Consider the following 13,194-nt stretch of genomic DNA (forward strand, 5'->3'; position numbering starts at 1 on the left):
GTATGCTCAGACGTGAGTCCCGTGCTCTCCATGCCACTGGAATCTAGCTATCCTGGCTGATGAGGGCTGAAAGCCTGAAACCGGTCCTAGGATGCTTGTTTCTAGTCCATGGAGGGCCTGGCTTGGCAGTTCGGGCTGGACTGTTCCCATGGGGCACAGGGTCAAGACTGATTTGTATTTGGCTGGGTTCAAGCTGGAATGGAATGGTGAGCAAAAAAGCGATGGATTTAGGCCCAGATCTCTGTACTGGGGTGAATGTACGACATTGTTCTGCATTCTGCCCATCAACTGTTATTTTTGCATTTGTCACCCTGAGTGGGACGAGTATGCTCAGACCTGAGTCCTGTGCTTTCCATGCCACTGGAATCAAGCTATCCTGGCTGATGAGGGCTGAAAGCCCAAAACCGGTCCTAGGATGCATATTTCCAGTCAAGGGAGGGTATCACTGACATAATATCGAATTCACAAATATCGAAGAAAAAATATAGAATGCAAAAATATCAAATTCCTATCTACAAACAGGTAAGCACAAAAATCTTGAATCAAAAATATAGTTTTAAAAAATATAGTTAGTCAAAATATCGAATTTTTTTAAATGTCTTAAAAGTAATTTAAAATTAATGAAATAATAAATATAACATTTACTATTACCACTCCAGTGAGTGCAACAGAAGGGAAAGCTTTGGATAACGTAGGGGTAAAAATTACTATTCCCACTTCAGAGAGTGCAACAGTAGGGAAAGCGTTGGATAGCGTAGGGGTAAAAATTACTAGTCCCACTCCAGAGAGTGCAACAGTAGGGAAAGCGTTGGATAGCGTAGGGGTAAAAATTATTATTCCCACTCCAGAGAGTGCAACAGTAGGGAAAGCGTTGAATAGCGTAGGGGTAAGAATTACTATTCGATATTAAACTACATACCTTCAATTCAATATTTTTCACCACTATATTCTGTCCATTTGATATTTTGTCCCTTCTATATTTTGACTTCGATATTTTGGTGATTCTATATTTTGAATTCAATATTTTGTCTTGTTACCCAGGGAGGACCTGGCTTGGCAGTTTGGGTTGGACTGTTCCCATGGGGCACAGGGTCAAGACTGATTTGCATATGGCTGGGTTCAATCTGGAATGGCATGTTGAGCAAAAAGACGATAGATTTAGGCACAGATCTCTTTACTGGGGTGAATGTATGACATTGTTCTGCTTTCTGTCCATCAACTGTTGTTTTTTAATTTGTCACCCTGAGTGGGACGGGTATGCTCAGACGTGAGTCCCGTGATCTCCATACCATTGGAATCAAGCTATCCTGGCTGATGAGGGCTGAAAGCTCGCAACCGGTCCTAGGATGCTTGTTTCCAGTCCAGGGAGGACCTGGCTTGGCAGTTCGGGCTGGACTGTTCCCATGGGGCACAGGGTCAAGACTGATTTGCATTTGGCTGGGTTCAAGCTGGAATGGAATGGTGAGCAAAAACGCAATGGATTTAGGCCCAGATCTCTGTATTGGGATGGATGTACGACATTGTTCTGCATTCTGCCCATCAACTGTTGTTTTTGCATTTGTCACCCTCAGTGGGAAGGGTATGCTCAGACGTGAGTCCCGTGCTCTCCATGCCACTGGAATCAAGCTATCCTGGCTGATGAGGGCTGAAAGCCTGAAACCGGTCCTAGGGTGCTTGTTTCCAGTCCAGGGAAGACCTGGCTTGGCAGTTCGGGCTGGACTGTTCCCATAGGGCACAGGGTCAAGACTGATTTGCATATGGCTGGGTTCTTACTGGAATGGCATGGTGAGCAAAAAAACGATGGATTTAGGCCCAGATCTCTGTACTGGGTAAATGTATGACATTGTTCTGCATTTTGTCCATCAACTGTTGTTTTTGCAGTGCAGTGAAGACAACTCCTTCCTTCTAGGCCAGGGAGAGCCCAACCCAAAAACTCGTTCAGAGACGCTCCAAGCATTGCCTGGCAACAGTTCCCAAAGCCGCCAAGGATTTTTTTACAGCAGGAGGAGGGGGCAGCCTCCTCCATAGCGTGGCACAGAGAAATGGAGAAAGATGGTGTGGGCTCCCGGCGTGAAGTGGGGTGCCCCCATCTGCTGGTTGATCGTGCCTGTCATCAGGCGAAGTGGGAGCTTGCTTCACAGCCATACTGCATGGATGCGTGTGATTGCCTTGAATCCTTGATCATGGGGGAAGACTTTGTGCCCTGCATTTGACCAGTAATTGGTGTTCTCCCCTTCGGCAGCTGGAAGCCCCTGGGAAGCAAGCATTTAGGTGTCTTGGCGGATGCTGGTTGCCAGTTGTTGCATGGCGGGGTAAACCCTTGACTGAAGTTCCGATCATGTTTTGCACAATTACCATAATACCCGTATTAGGCGCACAGGTGCTCCCTTGGCCTACGGGTTGATAACTACATTCAATATCATGATAATTATGGGTAGTAATGAAATTCTGCTAAACAGGATCGGGACTTCCTTTGTGGGTTCACCCTGTCATGCAATGACAACTGGCAACCAGCGCATGCCAAGACATCTAAGTGCTCGCCCCCTCAAGGCGCTTCCAGCGACCGAAGGGGAGAACACCAAATACTGGGGAAATGCAGGGAGACCTCACTCGGACTTCCCCCACTATCAAAGATTCAAGGCAGTTGCCTGTGTCCATGCGGTGCGGCTGTGAAGCAAACCCCACTTCACCTAATGACAGGCATGAGCCGCCAGCAGATGGGGGCAACCCACTTCGCGTTGGGAGCCTGCGGCTGTCTCTCCTCATTTCTCCGTGCCGCGCTACCCTGAGTTCTGAAGAAGATCAGGAACATCCAAGCCCTAGTCATTCTAGTGTCACCGGATTAGGCCAAAGGTGTGTGATACCTGGAACACTGGTACATGAGCATCTGTCCGCAGAATGTTTCCGCTTCTGGAGGCTCATCTGTAACAGCACCCAGACCTGCATGGTATGCATCTCTATTCTTGGAAATTGAGTGGTGACAGCTGACCTCCTTTGACCTGCACCTTGAGTTAGTTGACATAATCTTGGCGGGAAAATGTTCATTTACAAAATCAGTGTACAACAGTGATTGGGAGCAATTTGTGCATTGATGCGTTATCCAACAAATTGATAAATTAGAGACACAGTTGTCTGAAGGTTTATTGTTTGTTCTGGTCATGGCTCAGCCAGTAATTGCTTTGGGGATAGTAAAAGGCTATTTTTGTGACCTTTCAGCTTGCTTGCAGTTGCCACATCAGCCTTTGTTATTCATATCACCTGTTGTGATTACGAGTTTGCAACAATTTTTTCCACCGAAACCCTTTGCGATGCCTCAGTAGGTCTTGAACGTAGTCCTCATATTCTTGACGCGTACCCCTTTTGAGCTATTTAACAGTTGTCCCTTGACACTTCTGACCGTAAAGACAGGATTTTTCGTTGCCATAATATTGGCTAGACATGTGAACTTCAGGCTCTCCATGTAAATCCATCTTATGCCACCTTTTTCCCTGACAAGTTGTTTTATGGACTCAATCTTCATTTCTTTTGAAAATAGTTAATCCTTTCACGTTCACCACCCTATCACCCATCTGGCATTCCTTGATCCATCTTATCACTGTATATCCACTTCTTGGACTCTAAAAGAGCATTATATTTCTACATTGATCGTACCTAGGAACACTGAGTGGATGATCAGGGTTTTTCCAGAGCAAAGAAGATCAAAGCTGACCATTTCTCGATGAAATGTTCTCTGAATTAAAATCTACCAAGTACTAATGAAAAAGTAGCCCGCACAAGGCTTGATGGCTAAAGCTGCTACTTCTGAGTTAGCATGCAGAGTGCCTGTTCCATGCATCTATCAGGCTCCTTTATGGGCATTGTTACAACTGTTCACAAAGTACTACTGCCTGAACAGTCAGGTCTGCTGAGAGGGGACCTTTGCCTCCCTAGTCCTGCAAGACTTTTGGTCTGAGCCAGTTCACGGACCCACCAAATTGGGAGGTACGCTAAGATATTTATTCACAAGGTAAGTAATCTGTGGTTAGAAGTATCCATCAGAGAACAAGTTACTTAACTTTGTTAATGCTTTTTATGGTGGATACACTAACCACCTAATTCCTCCCCTTGTGAATAATCCCCAGCTGTCAGACAGAATCCAAAACTTATGAAGCAATTTTCCTGCACATCTCTAGGTAACTATAAGAAATTGGATTATTCGCTTAGATGGGTGAGAGTCCCACTCAAGTAATATACACAATCCTTGTTAAGGAGAACCACAAAAGTCACTAATTAAAACTGTGCTCATCCCTCTGATACCTTGGAACGTTCCTTCTAAAGTTCCCCACAAGGAGCCTCAGTCAGAGCTTCAGGATGGCGGTGGCCATGTGAAGATTGTTGTTGGGGAAATAAACTGGTCTTCAGCCGGAGCTTGACCATGATGGGATTGTTATTGGCATGAAGAGTTGGTCACTAATTGGATTTCTGCATTAGAGGGAAATACAGAGGGACATTGCTGCAGTGAAGAACCCCGTGCATGTGAAGTCCGGAGTTTGTAGCCGGGGAGGCCACAGCATGGCGGCTGCAGGTTCCATGATGGCCTCTGTGAAATCCACTCTCATTCACGAGGAGACCAGGTAAAGTTCTTATTTGACACAAAGAGCCCAAACCCATTGTATTTGCACCTGGAGTCCAGTGCCTTCAGTTTGTGCATTAGAGAAGTGCTCTATGACACCAGCTAATGGTCCAGGACCTGGGAGGGCACCTCTTGGGGATCAGGACTCACTCCAACAGAGGCCACCATCTGGTCCAGGCAGGTCGAGTTGGTGCTGGTTAACTTAGCAGTTGCAGGAAATGCCTCTGGAAGCTTGTTGTGCTTCTGTAGCGAAAACAGGAGTTCAGCAACTTGGGGTTACTTCTGGGATCCAGAAGCCAGTCTTCCTTCTTTAGACAGTATGGCAGTTCTTCTTCTGAATCTTCTGAAGTCCAGGAGTTTTCTGATGAGAGATTCTGATGGTGTCACATTTATACTCAGTGGCAGACCGTTGTGTGTGGTGACCCCTGCTCTACAGTATTGAATCATTCATAGTTTTTGTCAGTTCCTCCCTTTCCTCTAAGTTCGGCTCCAACTTGACTAGGGTAACTAAGGGCAGATAGGCCCAGATGTGGGTGATTTGCATGTGCCAGTGACAGTAGCCGACAATAATATATCAAAAGGTTACACGAGGGGCTCACATAACTGTTAATGACGTTCTTGTGGTGTGATGTCCACCCCTTCTAGGCGGGGTACAAAAGGGCATGGGTAAGGGTGTTCATCTCCTGATCTGGATGAGCTGAGGTATTGTGCCACCCCCTTACCGGCCTCTGAAGCTGCTTGCTACTGTCACTTAGAAAAAACCACAGGAGTGTAACCCATAAACCAATTGAGATTTGGGTAATTATACGTTTAAAGGCAACATTTCATAGAATTGGGAGGTGAAAAGGTTAGTTAGGAATTTGAAGTTGGACAGAGGGTCCACCAGAAAGAGCGTTGAAAGATTTAGGGCCCACTGTAATTCTTGGTACTAAGGATACTCTGTCACAACAGCGTCAAAGTATCCTCACCACCAAGAATGTGGTCTGCCCATCACATTTAAATGCTGGTGAACCTTGTGGTTAATTACAGCGAGGGCTACACTGTCATCGCTGTAATTATCCCTCTCAAACAGCCCTGGCGAGCAAGGGCCTTCGGAGAAATGACTATATGACCTCCCACCCAGTTTGAATGGGCGGACATGTAGTCAATCTTTGCAGGAAAAACTTGGCAGTAAGGAACAGTAAAAACATTTTAATTCTCCCCTCACCATGGGAAAATCCTTCCTTTGAGGGATCATTAATTTCTTTCTTTGCAAAAAGGAAATCCCATTTCAGGATTTTCATTTTGAAAAGAAAAAAAGCTTATTGTTTGCAGCCTTCTGACACGGCCTTGTAGCATAGTAACCTCAGTTAGAAATGGTTACATAATAAGATACTTGATATCATGAAGTTTGACCTTCACAAAAGGTCCTAGATTCCCTATTGCTTCCTATATCAGTGCGACTGTTATCACTTATTATCGTCTACTATATCAGTTTCTCTCACTCTGATCTTCTGTAAAGCGCTCTGATACCCACTTGAGTTATGTTTGGCTATATAAAACTCTAAATAAATAAAAAATAAAAAATGTTACTCCAGTATTGGAACTTTCATAGATTCCCATAGCTTGTATTATTCCCCGTCATCGGAATGGGAGCCTCAGTAAATAAAAAAATAACATGGCAGTAGGTACAAAAGAGAAAGAAAGGCTTAGGCCTCATCTCATTTTGTAGCATATCCACCTCCTTTTGCAAAAGAGACCAAAAAATATGTACTAACCAATCAGATTAGCCTCACCTCTTAGAACCCTCCCGAGAGAGCCTCAGAGCCTCACATTTTCTACCGCATGTTGTGCTAAGGGAGTCTCCACTGAGCTCTGCTCAGATTTCTCTACAACTTTAGATTTTGGTATTTTTTCTCTTCAAGGATGTCGAATATAGAAAAGAAAGCTTTATTTAAGGCCTGTGCTACTTGCTCTAAGAAAGGACTTTACATTGAGGACAAGCATAAAGACTGCATTTATTGCTTTAACCCGGATCACAAGGCCACTGAGTGTAAGATCTGCAGAACCTTCTCTACAAAGACCCTGAGGGACAGGGACGGACGTCTGCTGATCTGGTTGCAGAAGATGAAGTCATGGAAAGAAGTTCTGTCCAGTGACAGTGATGATTCCTCCTCAGATACATCTGCAAGAGGGCTAGGTCTTCCCCTCCAACTTCATTTGAACCTCCTGCTAAGGCCTTACAAAAGACCTCTGATAAGTCTGACAGGCCCAGTCCCAAGAAATCTCCTCACTGAGGCGGAAAGGAGAGGAAGGGACTAGTTCCTGAGGTACTTTCAACTCAGAAGGAGGTCCTCGTTCCTTCTGTTTCCTCTCCACCACCTGAAAAGGAGAAATTGTTCAAGAAACTGGCTTCTGTAAATCAGGCGGCAAGATCTGAGAAGAAAAAACGTCCGTAGACGACAATATCAGGTACGTCGACAACTGCATCGAAAATTCACCTGGCGTTGATTCCAACTCCGTCGACGGGCCCGTCGTCAAGAGCTTTGCCGATAACGACTTCGTCGACAACTTCGTTGACGCTACAAGAACCTGCAACAATGTCGTTGATGATGTTGACAACCTCGACGTTCATGACGCCGACGATGGTGTTGACGGAGACGACGAAGACGACGGCGACGATGTCTATGACAACGGCTACAATGGTATTGACATCAACGATCAGCCCATCGTCTTCGACGATCCATTCTCCGACTAAGATTCCTTCGACGACGACCTCAAAAAGTTCAGATTTCTATAAAAAGACGCCAAATCACTCGGCAAATGACATCTTCTCGTAGAGTGACACGAAGAATATTCAGAGGAAGAGGAAGGTCCTTATGGGGTTACTTACAGCCTATCCCAACTTCAAGTAAAGTACCAGGACTCTGATTCTGAAGATTATTATATGAAACAACAACAATACGTTCCATGAGATAGGCCTCTGGAGCAATCACATCAGGGTATGGTAGCCATGCCATCACTCATTAGTGACTTACAACTCATGCTGCTGGATTAAAAGAGAAGGTTTCCATCTCAGACCTCGGAGCAGTCAATGCAACCACTGCCTCCACCAACCCCAACCTATTCTTCAGCTACAGTGGCTCCTCAGTTGTCTCAGCCTCCGGAGCCGGAACCAATAGAAACTCATCAGAATATCGTGACTGTGCATGCTGATGATGATTCATCAGATGAAGATCATAACGTGGAACAGGTCCCGGACCCAGATAAGGAGTGGGACGAATATGTCATTCTGGATCCTGCGTCATCATCACAAGATCCTTTTGATTCTCCTCCAGAAGACATCAGGGGTTTCTATAATCTTATGGAGAGGGCTTCCAAGAGGTTTGGCCTTCCAATTCCAACTGAGCAAACGGAATGCTTCCTGTATGATTTTAAGGAGTCTTACAGGAAATCCATCCTTTCTTTCCCAATTGTGGAGCACGTATGGAGTGAAGGAATAAAGGTGATGCAATCTCCAGCTACCGTCATCCCTGTTCTTCCGCGGCTGGAGAAGAAAAAATCTCCTGAAGATAGTCCTGCTTGCCTGGTTGGTCAACCAAAGCCGGACTCTGTCATTTCTCTGGCGGCTCAAAGAAAATCAAGGAATCCATCGGCGCCCCTTACCACACCACCAGATAAGGAGGGTAGGCGCCTAGAGGTATTCCTCTATGTCCAGTCTTATTGTTAGAGCGGCCAATGCACTTGCGATTTTGGGACAATATGATCGTCAAATGTGGTGCGATTTATCTCCATTTATGGATCAACTGCCAGATGGTTCCAAAGCTGAGGCGAAGAAGATCCTGGAGGAAGGAGAGCGGTCGTCTTCAGAAGTTATAGATTGTGCTATGGATATTGCCACCACTGCCTTTCGCGCTTTGGCAGGTTCAGCTGTTCTCAGATGGCAAGGCTGGCTTCGGGCTACCTGGTTTTGCCCTGAAGTTCAGAATAAGATCCTAGATTTACCATTTGACAGAGAAATGCTTTTTGGAAAGCATGTGGATGACGCTCTACAGGACTTCAAAAAAGACACAGACACAACAAGGTCCTTGGGGACATTGCAAATCCGCAAGTTGCCCTTCCGGGGGGCAAGATGAAAAGGTTTTTCGACTTACAGGGGAGGATACCAACAGCACTACTCCTCCTATTTGCAATCCTCACAGTCGTATAAACCTCAGTACTCTCAACGCCAAGGTCAATTGCCGTCTTTCTCTCGCCAGCAGTCAAAAGGACGTCAGGGTCGTCAGGGGAGAGATGCTTCTAAACGTCAATAGCGGCTTTCTCGCTCTGGCCATTGTTACTCTACCCCCTGTAACATCAGTGGGGGGGGGGGTGGGGCAGGATCTCACAAAGCCTCCACAACTGGGAGATTATTACATCGGATCGGTGGGTCCTCAATAACATCCGATTTGGCCACACATTAGAGTTTCAAAATCTAACACCTTCCAGAGCCCCTTGCTCCACTGAATCGAAACATCTGAAACTTTTACATCTCGAAGCTCATCAGCTGCTCATCAAAGGAGCAATAGAGCCAGTACTTCGATCCCAACGAGGAGAAGGTTTATATTCCAGGTTTTTCCTGGTACTCAGGACGGAAGAAAAATGGCAACCAATATTAGACCTGAGGGAGCTCAACACCTATCTTATAAAACTCTAATTTCGGATGGTATCTCTTCAGGATATCTTGCGGCTCCTGAACCCTGGGGATTATATGGCAACTCTGGATCTCGAGGACGCATACTTCCATGTTCTTATTCACCCAGCACACAGGAGGTTTCTATGCTACACAGTAGCCAAGAGCCACTTTCAGTTCAGGGTCCTACCTTTCGGACTCAGATCCGCCCCGTGGATATTCACAAAGGTTTTGGCCCCAGTTGCAGAGTTTCTCAAAAAGCAGTCACTACAAGTCTTTCCCTACCTGGACGATTGGTTGATAAAGGCTCCGTCTCCTCAAGCAACTGCAAAAGGGAGTCGAGAGTTGCATTTGGCTTTTCAATCATCTGGGTCTTCAACTCAACAGCAACAAATTAGTCCTTCTTCCATCCAGGTCGGCCAAGTTTCTAGGGTCCATTCTGGATACAACTTGTTGCAAGGCTTTCTCTTCAGAGGAAAGACAGAACAGGCTCATTCTTTCTGCCTGTCAATTTCAGAAAAGATTAACTCTGTCCGCCAATACAAATCTCTCCTCGGATCGATTTCATCCTGCATTCCCTTGATTCCGCATTGCAGGCTTCGGATGCGCCCCTTGCAAGAATAACTGGACATGCAACGGCGCCAAGCGGAAGGATGATTCAACAACGAAATATTAGTCACTCCTCTTATGAAAGAGGCGGTCAACTAGTGGACTATCAAAAATAATATCTCGAAAGGTTTCACTTTCAAGGTTGTTCCGGCTCCTTTGGTTCTGACCACGGACGCCTCTCTAGAGGGCCGGGGAGCGGTTTTGAAAGAACTTCAAGTGATCGATCACTGGACACCAGAGCAACACACTCTCGTTTGGCTTTACAAGCTTTCCTTCCAAGGATTCAGAACTCCACCATCCTGGTCCGTACAGACAACACGATGGCCATGCACTATGTGAACAAACAAGGTGGAACAAGATCTCGACTTCTTTCCAGGGAGGCCCAGGAGATTTGGGAATGGGCAATTCTTCAAAAAATCTCTCTCTCAGCAGAGCATCTTCCAGGTGCCCTCAACACAACAGCAGATACATTAGGTTGTCTGAAGTCAGTCTGCCCCAAATGGGAACTGGATCAAGGCACTCTCAATGGAATCTTCACTCGTTGGGGCACTCCGTCCACAGACCTGTTTCTACACCAGACAACAGGAAATGCCGGTTTTATGCAAGCAGGGATCCCCATCGAGGGTCATTGGGGAATGCTCTTTCCATGGCCTGGTCAAGGACATTTGTTTACGCCTTTCCGCCAATACCCCTGATTCCAAGATTACTCAAGAAACTCAAAACTGAACCCTGCACGATGATTCTAATAGCGCTGGCGTGGCCCCGCCAGTTCTGGTTCACGGAGCTTCTCCTATTCTCTCAGGATCAACTGGTCCACCTGCGTCCCATTCCTTCTCTACTGACAATGTCCAAAGGCCAAATGGTACATCCAGACCCGAGCTCACTTCAATTGACAGCGTGGCTCCTTAGCACCAAGAGTTCCAGAGTATAAATATCCCTCAAGACTATAAGGAAATTTTAGCAAAAGCCTGTACACCAAGTACAAATAAGACCTATCGCGCAAAATGGAAACGTTTTTGTGTGTAGTGCCACCAAGAGAACCTTCACCCGTTCTCTTCTGCTACTCATCAAATATTACCTTATATTCTGTCTCTGGCCAAATCTGGCCTGGCACATTCTTCCATCAAGGTACACCTGGCAGCTATCTCTAGGTTCAAGCAGACATCTTCTGGCCCTTCTCTCTGGTCGGCAAGGATTATCAAACAATTCCTGAAATGACTCTTTAGAGTTTATCCTCCGGTTCGACCTCCTCCGCCAGTGTGGCAACTTAACTTGGTTCTCGCTCATCTCATGAGACCTCCGTTTGAGCCTATGCATAGAGCAGATCTTAAATTTCTATCATGGAAACTGGCTCTCCTTCTAGCCTTAACGTCAGCCAGGAGAGTTGGAGAACTTCAAGCTCTCACGATTAAGGAACCTTTTTTACAGTTCAAAAACAACACTTTAATCCTGAGAACAAATCCGAAATTTATTCCAAAGGTCCCTTCGGATTTCCATTTAAATGAACCTGTTGTTTTAAAATCTTTTTTCCCTCGACCTACGACCCCAACAGAAAGATCTCTACATTCATTGGATGTCCCGAGATGTCTGAAATTTTACCTCCAATGCACAAGGGATTTTAGGAAGTCTACACAAGTCTTTGTCACTTTTACTACTCCTCCGAGGGGTTTTCCTCTTTCAAAGCAAGGAATTTCATGGTGGATTGCCAGCGCTATTCACTACTGTCACCAAGTGGCGGGTAAGCCACTAGAAGGAGGTGTCTGACCTCACTCCACAAGATCAGATCTACTGCTCTCTTCGCTGGAGTTCCTATGAAGGTCATTTGTAGGGCAGCTAGCTACATTGATCAGTGCCCATACTTTCACAAAGCACTACTGCTTGGACTCTTCCACACAGAGTGAGGCTGCAGTGGGACAAGCAGTCATGAGGAATCTCTTCCAATGAGCGGTGAGCTTTCCCTTCTAGCCCTCCTTCCTGTTGTTGCACAGTTTGTATCTGATAATGTTTTCTGACTACTGTTTCAATGTCTGTTGACTTATTATGAAAGTATGGATACAGTTATTTCAGTATTTATATCACAAAATGTGCTTTATTGCTAACTGCTAGCTACTCTGATACAAGCTATGGGAATCTATGAAAGCTCCAATACTGGAGTAAGAAAACAAGTTACTTACCTGTAACTTTGGTTCTCCAGTATTGGTAACTTTCATAGATTCCCATGCGCCCACCCTCCTCCCCTGGGAAAGCGCAGCCTTCAGAAAATGTGGTTACTGTTGCACAACAGCTGCGAAAATCTGAGGCTCTGAGTCTCTCTCAGGAGGGTTCTAAGGGGTGAGGCTAATCTGATTGGTTGGTTCATGTTTTTGGTCTCTTTTGCAAAAGGAGGTGGATATGCTACAAAATGAGATGAGGCCTAGGCCTTTCTTTCTCTTTTGTACCTACTGCTATGTTATTTTTTATTTACTGAGGCTCCCATTCCGACGATGGGGAATGATACAAGCTATGGAAATCTATGAAAGTTACCAATACTGGAGAACCAAAGTTACAGGTAGGTAACTTGTTTTCTTATCTGGCCACCATAACTATTTGTATGTACATGCAACCGTTGTCTGTGGCCTTTTTCTAGACGGAGGTAAGAGAGAGGAGTGAGCATTGACTAGGACGTTGGTTGTCCTGGGATTAAGCACCTTTCAGTGTTGCACAGACAAAAACATGGGTAGAAGGCCATAACAATGAGAGATGTGGGAAGCTTGGTGCCAATAGATACTAATGGCCTCTTACTTACTATCACCCAAACTCAACCTTGTAATATAGAGGAGACCAGGTTTTGTCTTTATCATGGGGGTAAGCTTAGATGGACTCGGGATGATTTACTATATTTGGGAATAACAAGAACCCACAATAAGGTGACTTTCCAAGAAAATAACATTATTTAGATTATCAGGGAGGTAGGTCTAAAATTGCCAAAATGGGTTTACATCTTAGCTTTCGATTGTTGTCAGGGTGACTGTTCCTAAAAATGTGGCTCTTGCGGAGTATTAAAGAATAATTTATGAGAGGATATTGTTTGCCAAATGACACTCCTCTTTTGTCATTGATTGCTTGCAACTGATTGATGAAAAAGGTATTCCCCTGTGACTCTGGAGAGCAGTGTGGGTGACAAGGAGCAACCTTGATGGGTGTGCCTGTGCCAGTGGAAGCAAGGCAGAAATAGCATTAATTTTAACCTGGCAACATGGGAATTATTTAACAACTGTTCTCATGCTGCAAACATTCTATAATGCGCTATTATGCAAAATCCTGTATTGTAATTCTAAACTAG

At 45.3% G+C, this 13,194-nt stretch overlaps 1 protein-coding gene across 2 annotated transcripts in view; it reads left to right on the forward strand.

Moving 5' to 3' along the window:
- Positions 1-13,194, forward strand: part of ODAD2 (outer dynein arm docking complex subunit 2) — a 1,227,385-nt gene that overhangs the window by 952,942 nt on the left and 261,249 nt on the right. The gene's annotated exons all lie outside the window — the stretch shown is intronic.

Source organism: Lissotriton vulgaris, chromosome 10, assembly GCF_964263255.1.
Source record: "Lissotriton vulgaris chromosome 10, aLisVul1.2, whole genome shotgun sequence".
NCBI classification, from domain to species: Eukaryota; Metazoa; Chordata; class Amphibia; order Caudata; family Salamandridae; genus Lissotriton; species Lissotriton vulgaris.